The sequence below is a fragment of the Schistocerca piceifrons genome, chromosome 1 (genome assembly GCF_021461385.2).
Source record: "Schistocerca piceifrons isolate TAMUIC-IGC-003096 chromosome 1, iqSchPice1.1, whole genome shotgun sequence".
Taxonomy (NCBI): Eukaryota; Metazoa; Arthropoda; class Insecta; order Orthoptera; family Acrididae; genus Schistocerca; species Schistocerca piceifrons.
The window spans coordinates 618866758-618879947 of record NC_060138.1 but is presented as its reverse complement, the minus strand read 5'-3'; the positions used below and the strand labels follow the sequence as shown (position 1 = coordinate 618879947).

The following is a 13190-nucleotide window of genomic DNA, read 5'->3' as shown; positions in this document are numbered from 1 at the left end:
CCTCTTCCAGTGCTCAGAAACAACAATGAACACACGGAGAGAGAACAGCTCTGTAGGTAACCCTGCACTCTTTGTTTCTTCAGTTGTATATAAGATGTCCTAAGTGTGTGCACTGTTAAATTGCTGTTTTGTTTGGTCCTTTGTATTTTAATTGAAGAGTCTGAAATGGGTGATAAACAAACAAAACTTGTAGTGACTACAAATCAGAAACTATGTGCTGTAATGGGAGTAGATTCTTGGATAGCAGCCAAAACTATTGGTTTGGAGTAAAGGCGTAGGAAATCATACTGTTGGAGACTGAAGAGAAACCGAGCAGAAATTGAGGGGTGGTGTGCTTCCCAAGCTAATGGAAATAGAGTAAAAGTAAGTAAGACAATGTTGAAAGACATTGAGGGAGCTTTATTTAGTGGCATGACCATTTAAGAGGAAAAAGTTTTCCCATTACTGGGCTGATAGTGCAAGAAAAAACACTGCAATTTCAATGGCCAACAGGAGGAGATAATTCCGAATTTATTGCCAGTGATGTATGGTTGGATCAGTGGAAAAAACAATTTCAAACAATGGAAACTCCAGTTAGGAATATCAACAATGTAGGAAAAGACAGATTGTTGCTTACCTTAAAGAACACACATCAAGTTGCAGAGAGGTACAATTAAAAGACACATAAAGCTTTTACAACAGCCTTCATCAGTAAAAGAGACACATACACAATCCACACAGACAAGCAAGTACACCTCATGTGTGCATGACCACTGACTCCAGCAGCTAGGGCCAGAATGCTGACATTCCTGCCTGAGATGCTGGAGTTGGTGGTCATGTGTGCGTGAGGTGTGCTTCCTTGTGTGTGTGTGTGTGTGTGTGTGTGTGTGTGTGTGTGTGTGTGTGTGTGTGGACCCAACAAAAGTAAGGAACAAGGTACTAGGCTCACTTGCAGTAATGCAACTGGCAACCACAAGCTTAGGCTTACATTAACAGGGATATCATGGAAACATAGAGCTTTCAAAAACATGAAAAATCAGGAATCACTACTCTACATTACACTTATCAAAAGAAAACATGGACGAAATCGGAAATCTTTAATACCTGGTTCCAACAAAAATTGTAACAGCTGTATAGAAATATCTGAAAGTCAACAATTTACTGCAGTTCTGCTGTTTCTTGAGAACACACTTTAGCATCCTACCAATGATGAACTCACAGATGGAGATATCAAAGAGTTATTTTTACCATCAAATGTCGCTGTTAGCTGTCACCCAATGGACCACAGCATTCTTGAAATGCTAAAGAAGAAATATTGCTGCTGTCTTTTCAGTTTGTTGATATCAGCAATTGATAGTAATGAAGACTGTGTAACCATTCTAAAGAGCACTGACTCGGTAATGTCATAGTGTGACTGTCTTCGGTTTCAAACATGGATTCAAAGTTAAAATGTCCACTTCCATGATCTGAAAGGATTTTCCAAGACCTTTCTTAAAAGTGTACCAGTCTGTGAGGTTGTCGATACAGAGGACATTACAGAATGGATGGCAAATAACGAGTTGATGAACAAACTGACAATGTTATGAACATGATGATGCAAGAGGAAGTAATACAAGAGGAGGAGGCAAACTTAGATGACAGGAGAAATGAAGGGTTCAAGATGACCGAGGCAGTGCTGCAGTACATTAGTACGCAGGAGGAAGCAATGCCACCTGATATGATCTGTCTGCCTAAGTGGAAGTATATTGCAGCATGGAAGAGGACTAAAGGAGGGAACAGTCATCTATCAAAGACTTTTTTAAGACCTCAAACCTGTATGTTTCATATTTTTTGTTAGGTCTGGCTTTTCACATGTGTGTAATCATACTTTCACACTTTACAATGTAGACTGTTTTCTGTAATAATTTCTGAAGGGTGCAGTATGCACATGACAAACACTTATAACAAGCAAGTATTACATAAGAACTCAGAAAATGTTAAAATTTGGGTTTTTTGTATTAAAAAAGGGTGTTTTCAACGGTATGGATGAAGTTGGAAGTCACAATTTACATAACTCCAACCTTTTGGATTGACCTTCTGCCAGATAAGGCTGGACAATCAAAAGACTACCATAACTAGGGATAGTAAAAAGTCATTTTACTTTTGGGCTAATTTCTGTTTTTTCCTTCTTTTTGTGTGTATTTTGGTGTTGTTTGAGTAAAGTTTGGTCTTATTTAATGCCAATTTTGCATTTCTTTTATAAAGTTTCTGACTGCTGATTTTTGACGCACCATACCTTATATTCCTATTTGTGTTTGTTTAATTGTTTTCCAGTGTTATGTTGAAAATTAAAACATACCTGTCTACTATTTTACATTTATTGAGATCACAAATTACACTTATTTACAACACTGCAAAAGAAATCATTTATATTAAATCTGTTAAATCTGATCAATTAAAGAAAAAATAATTTTACTACCACACTCGCTCTTTAAAGTTTTTCAGGAGAAAGAAGCATTGTCCTAACTTCAGTGTTTCTTCCATGAGATTTTATGCCACCAATCTGCGAGTAGCTCACTACGGTATGAAAACAGTCACCTGCAGTCTAAATTAGAAAACGGAAGACAAACTGTGTTCAGTATGACACCAGACATTTGACAGCATCCGTATATCTTGCTGGCATGGATAGTTGCTTTTCCACTAAATTATGAAGTGATTGGCACCCCTTCAGAATATCTCACATGGCTTAGACCCACCATCCTATACACACGTGGTCTTTTGCCATGTCAATTTTACAGATTTGCTTGAAAAAGCAATTGGAGCTATGAACACACACATAATACATGTATCTATGGCCTTAAGAGCTGTTAGCTTAGTCTGAGGTGTAACACAGTGCATTTCAGTGTTTGTTTCCCTTGTGCTTGAAGTATTAGTCCCTTCATATTTCTCAACAATTTACTGGTTTAACCACCAACAATTAATTTTCGCCAGTTTATTCTGGAAACTATTTCCAGGCTGTGGCTAAGCCATGTTTCTGCATTATTCTTTCTTCCAAGACTGCTAGTCCGGCAAATTTCACAGGAGAACTTCTGTAAAGTTGGAAGGTAAGAGTTCAGGTACTTGTGGAAGTAAAGCTGTGAGGATAGGTCATCAGTCATGCTTGGGTAGCTCAGTTGGTAAAGCACTCGCCTGTGAAAGATTTGAGTCCTGGTCTGGCAAACAGTTTTAATCTACCAGGAAGTTTAGTAATAAAGCACTCTTTAACTTTTAACTTAGAATGAAGGTAATGTTTTATTTGGTGATATTAGATTCCCCTATAGTGTTTGTGCAATAAATCACACCAAAACAGTGCAGTTTGAAGACATCTTTAATGTGGTGCATCAATTAAATGGTGTATTTTTCTAGTATGCAAGTATAAATGCAAAAATCACCAAATACAGCACTTTAGCTTGACAAACACACAAATCAACATCTTGCCCACTTGGTATGCTTCTATCAGCCAATCACAAGACAAGACACGTAATGTTACATGAATGTGTTTCTGGCTGTAAAACAGAACAATGAGAATACTCATTTCAATATTACTTTTACTATCTTATGGAAGAAGTCTGTGGTGACAGTACCTCAGAACACAGATATGCTAGACCATACGCTCCCCTATCTCTGTCACGTTTAGGTTACAAACCAACATTTAAGTCATGTGAGGGAGGCAAACAGCTGAGTTTCTGTCTTTGAGCAATACACGAAGTGGAGCCGCCAGTAAAAGGTTTTCTCATTTGTATATGAAATCAAGCACTGATTTTAACAGTCAAAAGACTTGTTGTGTTAGCATTACACAGGTAATAGTACAGTTACACTAATTTCTCAAAAATATTCATTATTAAAGCAATGGTTCTCATTTTTACATCTGGCTAGCTGAAAGAGAACCAAATAATTTGAAGCAATGTTTTGACATTTCTTTCTTTTTACAAACTAAAGAATTTCAGTTCTTCAGCAAACTTCTCTTTCTGTTGCACTGTGAGTCATTTAGTTTGCTGCATGACAGGGGTAGAAGATGAAATATTAGTATGGTAGGAAGAATTTATAGTCTGATCAAAATTACTAGACGGCTGACATGTCATGGGCTACAGGTGGTTTCTTCCAATCAAAGTGCTCAACTTTACATACAACTGTTTGTCACTGCCAAACTGCCACAACAATTAGTCAGTTCACCTTGTCACCCTCTTTCCTATTGTGTTATGACCCCGAATCCTGGATATAGCCCCTTAATTTCGTATATTTCATCACACACAATGGCCATAAAATGAAACACATATGCACAACAATGGTAACAATGTATATGTGTTTCATTACACAGCACAAGCCAAACACTACTAGATCCTTCTGCACAAGACGCAATTCAGCATCACATATACAGTTGTTATAATCACACAAATCAACTTACATTAGAAAATTTTTGCATGACATTATGTGTAGTCAAATTTTTGAAGACTGCAAATCATCACTGCTACTGGAATAGAAGCCATATATGTAACAACCTGAAGCAGGGTCGTGGCGTAGTGTAGAGGTTAGCGCAATAGATTGTCCTGTAGGTGGCCATTGACTTGAAACCTGTTGAGGTCAGTGAATTTTTTTTAACTGCTAAACCTAATCAAAAACCTTTCATTATTATAATTATAAAATTGATCGATTTAAATGTAATTTCTTTTTAATTTCTAATACTTCACCACATCATTTTCATGATTGTATTGACATCTTTATCTGCCCTTATTTTTCTTCCTATCATTTCTTTTTTCATTTGGAATCTATAATCTAAAACCAAATGAGAAACAGGAGTGCTCATCAGCAGTGGCAGTTCATGTAGCCAGTAAGGATAGTTTTAGGTAGCCAACAAATGATGGTGAGAAATTAAAAGTCATTTTTTAGGGCTGAAACCGAAATTTTTCTGTGTTGACGTTTCTCATAGAGATTAGCTTTAATCACCGTGAACAAAACGATCGTAATTTTAGTTCTTCTGCAGATTGTTGACTGCTGTTTTCTAGGATACATTGCACATCACAAGCTTGTTGTTACACTAGGAAGGGCTACAATATATGTCATCTGGCACAGTTCAGACTTAAAATCAGCTGTCAATAGAGGATCTCTCATTTCCGTCATACCTCATGGTGGCCTTTTCCAACATTGCTCCAAATTACACATTTAACAGCGAAGTGACCCACTGTGTTTCTGTGTCACTTATAAATGAGTGGTAACCTGCAACACTATAGTGGCAAATGACAGATGTCAACTATCAAGTAATTTTAATCAGACTGTAGTTTTATGACAATTTCTCAAAAATTCGTGTGACATGTTTTCATTATTTTATAAGAAATGGCATCCACTTCTATCCATAATGTCTGTTTTTTACACAAAATAAGTATTTATGTTTTATGACATTTGCCTGCTTACTTACATACAACACAACAACGTCAACATAAGAGGCACAATATATTAGGGAATATTGATTAAATGGAATATTTTGTAGTGAATTAGATATTAACAAACCGCTGTCTCAAAATCTTCATCATTCATCAAGTTTTAGATCTGAAGACCAACATACAGCCTAACTTAGAGTAAATGTGTTCACAGATTTTTGTTGTATTCTTAAAAGAACTTTATGTTTGAAACGAAATATTGCTTTCATGTATACCTGGCTGAAACCAAATAATGCACAAGATTTCACAACTGTACATTGTTTGCAAATGGATGCTGCCAATAGTCAGCTGATTGAGATGTTAGTTTCAATAAAATAATGTGCATTGTCTGCATCATCTATGGTCTAGTGACAGCATTATCTGTTGGTCGGGGCTTAGACTGTGTTGAAAGGTGCATCATTTGCTTTACATGTTTGCAAAAGCAAACTGCCATAGTTGAGGTTTTTCATATTCATACTTGTGTGCTATAAAATAGCTAGTTTAACTGACATACCACATTAAAGAACTCTCATAAATGCACAATTTTTTGTACTACAGGTGTGTAAAAGTGTTGGGAAATGTCACGTCAGAGACTAAAACTGTTAATGAAATGTATTTCATTTTATGTCGCATCTAAAGCCATAGTTCCCTTCATGGGAATCAGCTGTTATCTTAAGATCATACATAATTCTCAGAGCTCAGACAGAATTTTAAATCCAATTTCAGCATCCAATAACCATCAGGAACCTGGATTAGTAAACAGTTGCCCTCTGATTTACAACATTCGTAACGGGAACAAGAAGATCCCGAATTTCACGATATTTTGTAAAAAGTACAAATTTTGTGTTATGTCACGAAAGATCGCAAATTTCACATTAGTTTTGTTTTATCATTTATGGGAAATTTCCTACCCTAAAAATAACACATGGAGGAACCACCTTAAGGTCACATTCTCCGTGCCTCACAAAGTATGATCCTAGGCTCAACAAAATTGGTTTTTGGTTCTATGTTATTAATAATACTGATAGATGTCAGCAGTCAACAACTATATTGGACTCCATGTCAAGAGACAACTTGCCCCTTTCTCTTCGGACTTAGAACGTATAGTTTCTTCATACATAATGTTACTATCTATCTCTTTGCTTTTGTTCTACCTCTTTGTATCTCTTGGTCTTAAACAGTCTTTGTAATGATCTGTGTAGCTTTTATGCTATTCCATTGTTAAATTTAGTTTTATGGATCGGTGGAGCCTCTCTCATTTTGCATACTGAAGTTCACTATGTCCCTCGTTTTCCAAAACCTGCTAACTTTTACCATCCTTCTATCTCTCAGACACCGATAAAAGGTTTCCACTGTACTTCTAGTCTATTCGATATCCAAATAACATTTGCATTTGTGAATTTATATAATAATCACACCAACAGACCATAATGTTTGGAAGGTATACTGACACATATCTTGCATCTGAGCAGGTAAAATATTTGTGGCCTATATAAGTAACAGGACTGCAAGTGAGTAGCTTTCTTTTCTCCTACTGTGCACGGTTCTTGCTTACACTGAGCAATTACATAATACATTCATTTCAGGTGAACTGACACTATCCTTGATTATTAATTTCTTAGCAGCATTAATACGATCTTCAGTTTAACTACCCTGTCACTTTGGTTTGGTTTTGTTTTGCTCTACAGCGCAAAACTCAAATGGGGTCATATGCGCCCAAGTCAAAACTATAGAACATGAAGATAGAGAGGAGTTAAAAAATGACTGTGTGTCAGTCTCAGTTGACATACGAGAAGACAGCTAAAAGAGGAACATGAAGAAAGAGCTAAAAAAGACAGCATACAGAAACAGCGGCCCAAACTAAAAATTAAATGATCTTTGCCATATTGCTTTGGCAGATTAAAAGTAAAATGCGGTCGACAGCCCACATTTGCTTAAATGGCTGACAACTCAGATGGCAAGCCCAAACGGGAACGTAAACGGTTAAAAAAATGGGCATTCCATCCGGAAGTGGCACACAGTTAAAGCTTGGGCGCAATGTGTTCAAAGTGGTGGGGTAGCACCACTTAGCAAATGATGATGGCTACAAAAGGCAGTGCCCAATATGCAGCCTAGTTGAAATGACCTCCCGGTGGTGGGAGGGCCAAGAGGTGGTCAGCCAAGCCATTGGGAGGGGCTTAATAAGCCGGAGCTTATTCAAGTGAAGAGAGGACCACTGAGACACCACCTCCTGACAGACGGCAATGCAGTGATCATTGGAAGGAATATAGGAACTAGCAGGCTGAGGTACAAGGACTGCAGCCTTGGCAGCAGTGTCAGCAGCCTCTTTCCTTACAGACCAACATGACTAGGAACCCACAGAAACATCACACTGGCTCCACCAAGAGAGAGCAAGCGATAGTTTTTCTGAACCTGCTCCACTAAGGGATGGGCAGTGTACAGCGCATGTAGACTTTGAAGGGTGCTGAGTGAATCTGAGCACAGGACACAATTGTAAAGTCTGTGTCACCAGATGTACTCCATGGCCTGATACAGGGCGAAGAGCTCGGCTGTAAATACTGAGCAGTGAGCCAGAAGCCGATATCAAAAGACACAGGTGCCAGTGACCAAGGCACACCCAACCCCAGTGTATACAAAGGTATTATTGTGAAGTTCCATGTGAACATCATGAAACTGAAGGCGATAGAACGAGACTGAAGTAGTGTCCTTAGAAGGTGAAAGAAGGCCAAGGTTAACATGGGCCACTTCACGAAGCCGAAGTGGTGAAGGGTCACACCCACCAAGAAAGTTGCAGGTAGTGTGAAGTTAAGCCACCGTAGCAAGTGCTGAAAGCGGACTCCAGGAGGTAACAGAGAAGAGGGATGTGCCCCATACTAGCGATCAAAGGAATCATCAAAGAAGGAGCCACAGGATCAGTGGTCACTCATGGCAGAGAGACAGAATGCATACCTGCTGAGGAGAAAGTCGCGGCGGTAGTGCAGTGGTAGTTGAGCAGCTTCAGCATACAGACTCTCAACCGGGCTAGTGTAAAAGACGCCAGTGGCCAAACGGATGCCACCATGGTGGATAGTGTTGAGGCGGTGTAAGACAGATGGACGTGCACATGCATAAACAAAGCACCCATAGTTGAGTTTCAAACGGACAAGGGACCGGTACAAATGGAGGAGGTGGTTCGATCAGCATCCCAGGAAGTATCACTGAGGACATGTAGGACATTGAGGAACTGCATACAGCGGGCTGTCAGGTAAGACACATGGGAGGACCAAGAGTGTTTCCTATGGAGCATGAGCCCCAGGTATTTTGTAGTTTCAACGAATGGAAGGGCAACAGGCCCAAGACGTAAAGATGGTGGGAGCAACTAAGTGCATTGCCAGAAATTCATACAGACGGTTTTGTCAGTGGAAAAGCGAAAGCCATTGTCGATGCACCAGGAGTAAAGATGATCAAGACATCTCTGAAAATGCTGCTCAGTGAGACAGGTCCATGGAGAACTGCAATAGATGGCAAAATTGTCAACAAAAAGGTAGCAGGAGATGCCCAGTGGGAGACAGGCCATTATAGGGCTAATGGTGATAGCAAAGAGGACAATGATCAGGATGGAACCCTGAGGCACACTGTTTTCCTTGATAAAGGTGTCCAAGAAGGCAGAATCCACACACACCTTGAAAACTCGGTCTTTTGAAAATTCCTGAAGGAAACAGGGCAGGCGGCCATACAAGCCCCATGTGTAGAGTATGGAGAATACCAGTTATCCAGCAGTTGTCATAGGCCTTCTCCAAATTGAAAAACATGGCCACAATCTGGGATTTCCGCAAAACACCATTCATGAAATGGGTGGACAAAGTAATGAGATGGTCAACTGCAGAATGCTGCACTTGAAATACGCACTGTGCATTCATCAGTAAATTGCGAGATTCGAGCCACCATACCAGCTGGGCATGAATCATACGTTTCATTGCCTTGCAAATACAGCTGGTGAGAGAGATGGGGCAGGAGCTAGAAGGAAGGTTTCTGTCCTTACCAGGCTTAGGTATGGGTATGACGGTGGCTTCACGTCAAAGTCCGAGAAATGTGTGGTCTGCCCAGATGTGGTTGTAACATGTTAAGCAGAAAGTGCTTGCCTGCAAGAGAAAGGATGAGAGCATAATCCAGCTCCCTCATAGTAAACATGGCATTACGGCACTCACAATTTGGAGAAGAGAAGGGTATCGCCGAAGCCTCCTCTGCTTGTTTCCGATGGAGGAAGGCAGGGTGATATGGGAAGAGCTCGAAATGTCTGCAAAATGGTGGTCCAAGGTGTTAGAGGTAGCAATAGGGTCCACGATAACATCGACTGCTACTGTCGGGCCAGAAATTGGGGAATGGATCTTGGTCCCAGAGAGCCGTCGGAGGTTGGCCCACACGACGGAGGAAGGGGTGGAATTGTTAAAAGAACTAAACCCAACGACACTGCAGTAATGAATGCAGTTTGCCATCGTAGTATGACAGTTAAAAATTGCGGAGAGCACGTCTCCGTGCCCAAATTGCGTCATGGCATGCCTCAATCCATCAAGGGACTGGGACATGATTTGGTAAAGAGGAAGAGCGAGAAATGGAACATTCTGCAGCAGTAAGGATAACGTTTGTGAGATATTCCACACGGTCATCACAACTGGGGAACTCTTGTACTTCGTTGGTCGCCAGGGAGGAGTAACGCTGCCAGTCAGCCTTAGTAAGCTGCCATTTGGGTGTGCACGCAGATGGGGTAGGAGTCAGCAAACGGATAGCACACGAGAAATGATTGCTCGAGTAGGTGTCAGAAAGGATGGACCACTTAAGATGATGGGCAAACTGGGCAATGCAGAAGGATAGATCCAAATGGGAACAGGTGTACCAGGAGTTGGAAAGGCAAGTGGGTGCTCCAGTGTTAAGGCAGAAGAGGTTAAGAAGGTCAGCCAAGAGGACACCTCTCTGACAGGTCCTGGGAGAACCCCAAAGGCGATGATGCACATTAAGGTCACCGAGTAGCAAAAGTGGAGGAGATAGCTGCCCAATAAGCTGAAGGGAGTCTGTTCTGGTGACATAGAACGACAGAGGGACATAAATGGTAGAGGGAAAACGTCAGGTGGGGAAGGAAAAGGTGAACTGCAACAGCTTGAAGATGGGTAGTCAGAGAGATGAGTTGACTATGAATGTCATTCCGTATGAACAGCACCACACCCCCATGAGATGGAATGCTGACCTCAGGGGCAAGGTCAAATCGAACAGGTAAGGAATGTGAAAGCTCAAAGCAGTCAGGAGGGCACAATTTTGTTTCCTGAAAGCAGAGTACAGTGGGACACTGTGATGCTAAAAGCAGCCGTAAATCCTCTTTGTGGGACCAAAGTCTGTGAATGTTCCATTGGAGGAGAGTCATGATGAGGAAGAGATGTAAGGGTGTCGACTCAGAAGCTGTTGAGTGACAGCCTGTGAAGAGTCACTACTACAGGGCACAGATACATGGAGTCTACAGAAGAATCTGCTTTCTTGTGCAGTCAGACTGTTGAGTCCAATTCTGAGAAATGGTTGGTGGAGCGCACTGGTGACATGGAGGCTGGCCAGGCTAAAGTACCACGTGGTGACACCAACGAAGAGGATCTTCCAGTCAACGACGGAGAATACTGTTTGCCGTTGGTGGACTTCTTCGAGCCTTTCCAGTTAGAGGAAGACTCGGGTGTTGTTCAGATGGAGGGATGTAGGAAGTCTTCACGGAAGTACTCCTTTTGTCCTTTACGACCTACCAGTTGTGTAGCTGGTGGTGTCATCCCTTGAGGCAAGAGTTTGATGGCTTGTTGCATAGCTGGACAGGGGGATGGCAATGCTACCTTGACACTGGGTAATTTCACAACCTCAAGGGCTGAACTGGAGGTCACATGTCTGCGGTGCCAAGTCCTTCATGGGGTGAGGGGTAACAAGAACAGAACTATAGGTGCCAGACAGGAGGATACACGGTTTGCAACTAGCCAATAACTTGTGAGCAAATGGGTAAGGCACATTTTCCTTTATCCGAATCTCTTGGACAGCCCCCTTATCAAGATACACAGGACAATCCCGAGAGGCGGCGGCATGGCCACCATTGCAGTTCATACAGTGGGGAGAAGGAGGCGGACAATCGCCCTCGTGCGCATCCTTACCACAGGTTACACATTTTGCTGGGTGTCGACAAGATGTTCTAGTGTGGTTGAAATGATGACTGGTGACAGCGCATAGCGTTCGGAATGTACAGTTGCACTGTGATAATTCCATAGCCTGCTTTGATCTTTGACAGAAGCACCACTCTATCAAACGTGAGAAAAAGAGTACAGGTGGGCACTAAGGAGGAATCTACCTTTTTCATGACACGATGGAGGAGGAATCTACCTTTTTCATGACACGATGGACAGCAATGACACTCTGATCAGAGAGGTAAGATTGGATTTCGGCCTCGGTTAAACTGTTGAGCAGCCTAGTGTAAATAACATCATGGGAAGAATTCAAAGTTCAATGGTCTCGACACGAACAGGGCAACCGTGGAGAAGCGAGGTGGCACGAAGTTGTTGTGAATGAGAATCAGAAGTAGTCTCCAAAACCAAAGTGCCATTCCGTAAACGACAGCAGGATTTTACAGGGCTGGCAATTGCATCAACACATTTCTGAATAATAAATGGGTTTACAGTGGTGAAAAACTGACAGGTGTCTTCAGTACTTGAGACCAAGAGGAACTGTGGTGCAGCGAGAAGAGTCTTTGAATCATTAGCCTTATTAGGTTTACGTTCCGTAGATGTTGATTGTGAAGATGATTGACTCATTGCGAGAATATCCCCCACGATTACCAGTGTCTCCAATGGCGCGCTCCTTCCAATTGGTTCAAATGGCTCTGAGCACTATGGGACTTAACATCTGTGGTCATCAGTCCCCTAGAACTTAGAACTACTTAAACCTAACTAACCTAAGGACATCACACACATCCATGCCCGAGCCAGGATTCGAACCTGCGACCGTAGCAGTCGCGCGGTTCCGGACTGAGCGCCTAGAACCGCTAGACCACCGCGGCCGGCTTCCAATTGGGGGTCCCCTTCACATGGGGGCGCACACCTTAGGTGATGGTTCACACCTCAGGTCACACTTCCTGAACACCTGACAGAGGGAACAATCAGCAATATGGTAAGGCTGCAGTTAAGGCAATCACCCCTCCCTGGGCCTGGCCTGTACCAGGGGATACACGTAAAACCCTACCTGTCGACCCTGGACTGGGAATTACGCATTACCCAGTCACCTGTTATGCGTCAAACACTTGGGCTGGCCTTCAGGAGCACACAGAGAGGAATAAGGAAAAGAGAACGTCAAACACTGAAGTGGAGGAACGAGAGGAGAAGGGAAACAAAGAATAGAAAAGGGAGCAATAAATAATGGTGAGACTGTTCTTACGTCAGCAACAGACAATACTGAACATTCCCAATAATACCCCAGACATGTTCCCCAAGGGAAGGGAAAAAGAATAGCAAGAGGGTAGACATGCAGCACAGAAGGGAAAAAATGCTGCAAAAAGGAGTGGCGAGCCTGCTGGGGAGACCCTGTCACTTTGTCTAGGAAATAAACTTACCAGTTTCAGTAAGGGAACTATGTGTATTCTTTCCTTGATAAAATATTGTACTGATAAGAACTTTACTTGTCATTCTTCAGTTGGGTCAATCCAAATGAAATGGTCCAATAAAAATTAAGTTGGTTGCTTGACCATTTTTAAATATTTTAATTTTTTTTATGTGTGATTACCCTATAAAT

The 13190-nt window shown here is 41.6% G+C and overlaps 1 protein-coding gene across 1 annotated transcript in view; it reads right to left on the bottom strand.

The window, feature by feature from the left end:
* The window catches only part of LOC124804190 (MMS19 nucleotide excision repair protein homolog), a 228194-nt gene that overhangs the window by 155771 nt on the left and 59233 nt on the right, over positions 1-13190 (bottom strand). The window lies entirely within an intron of this gene.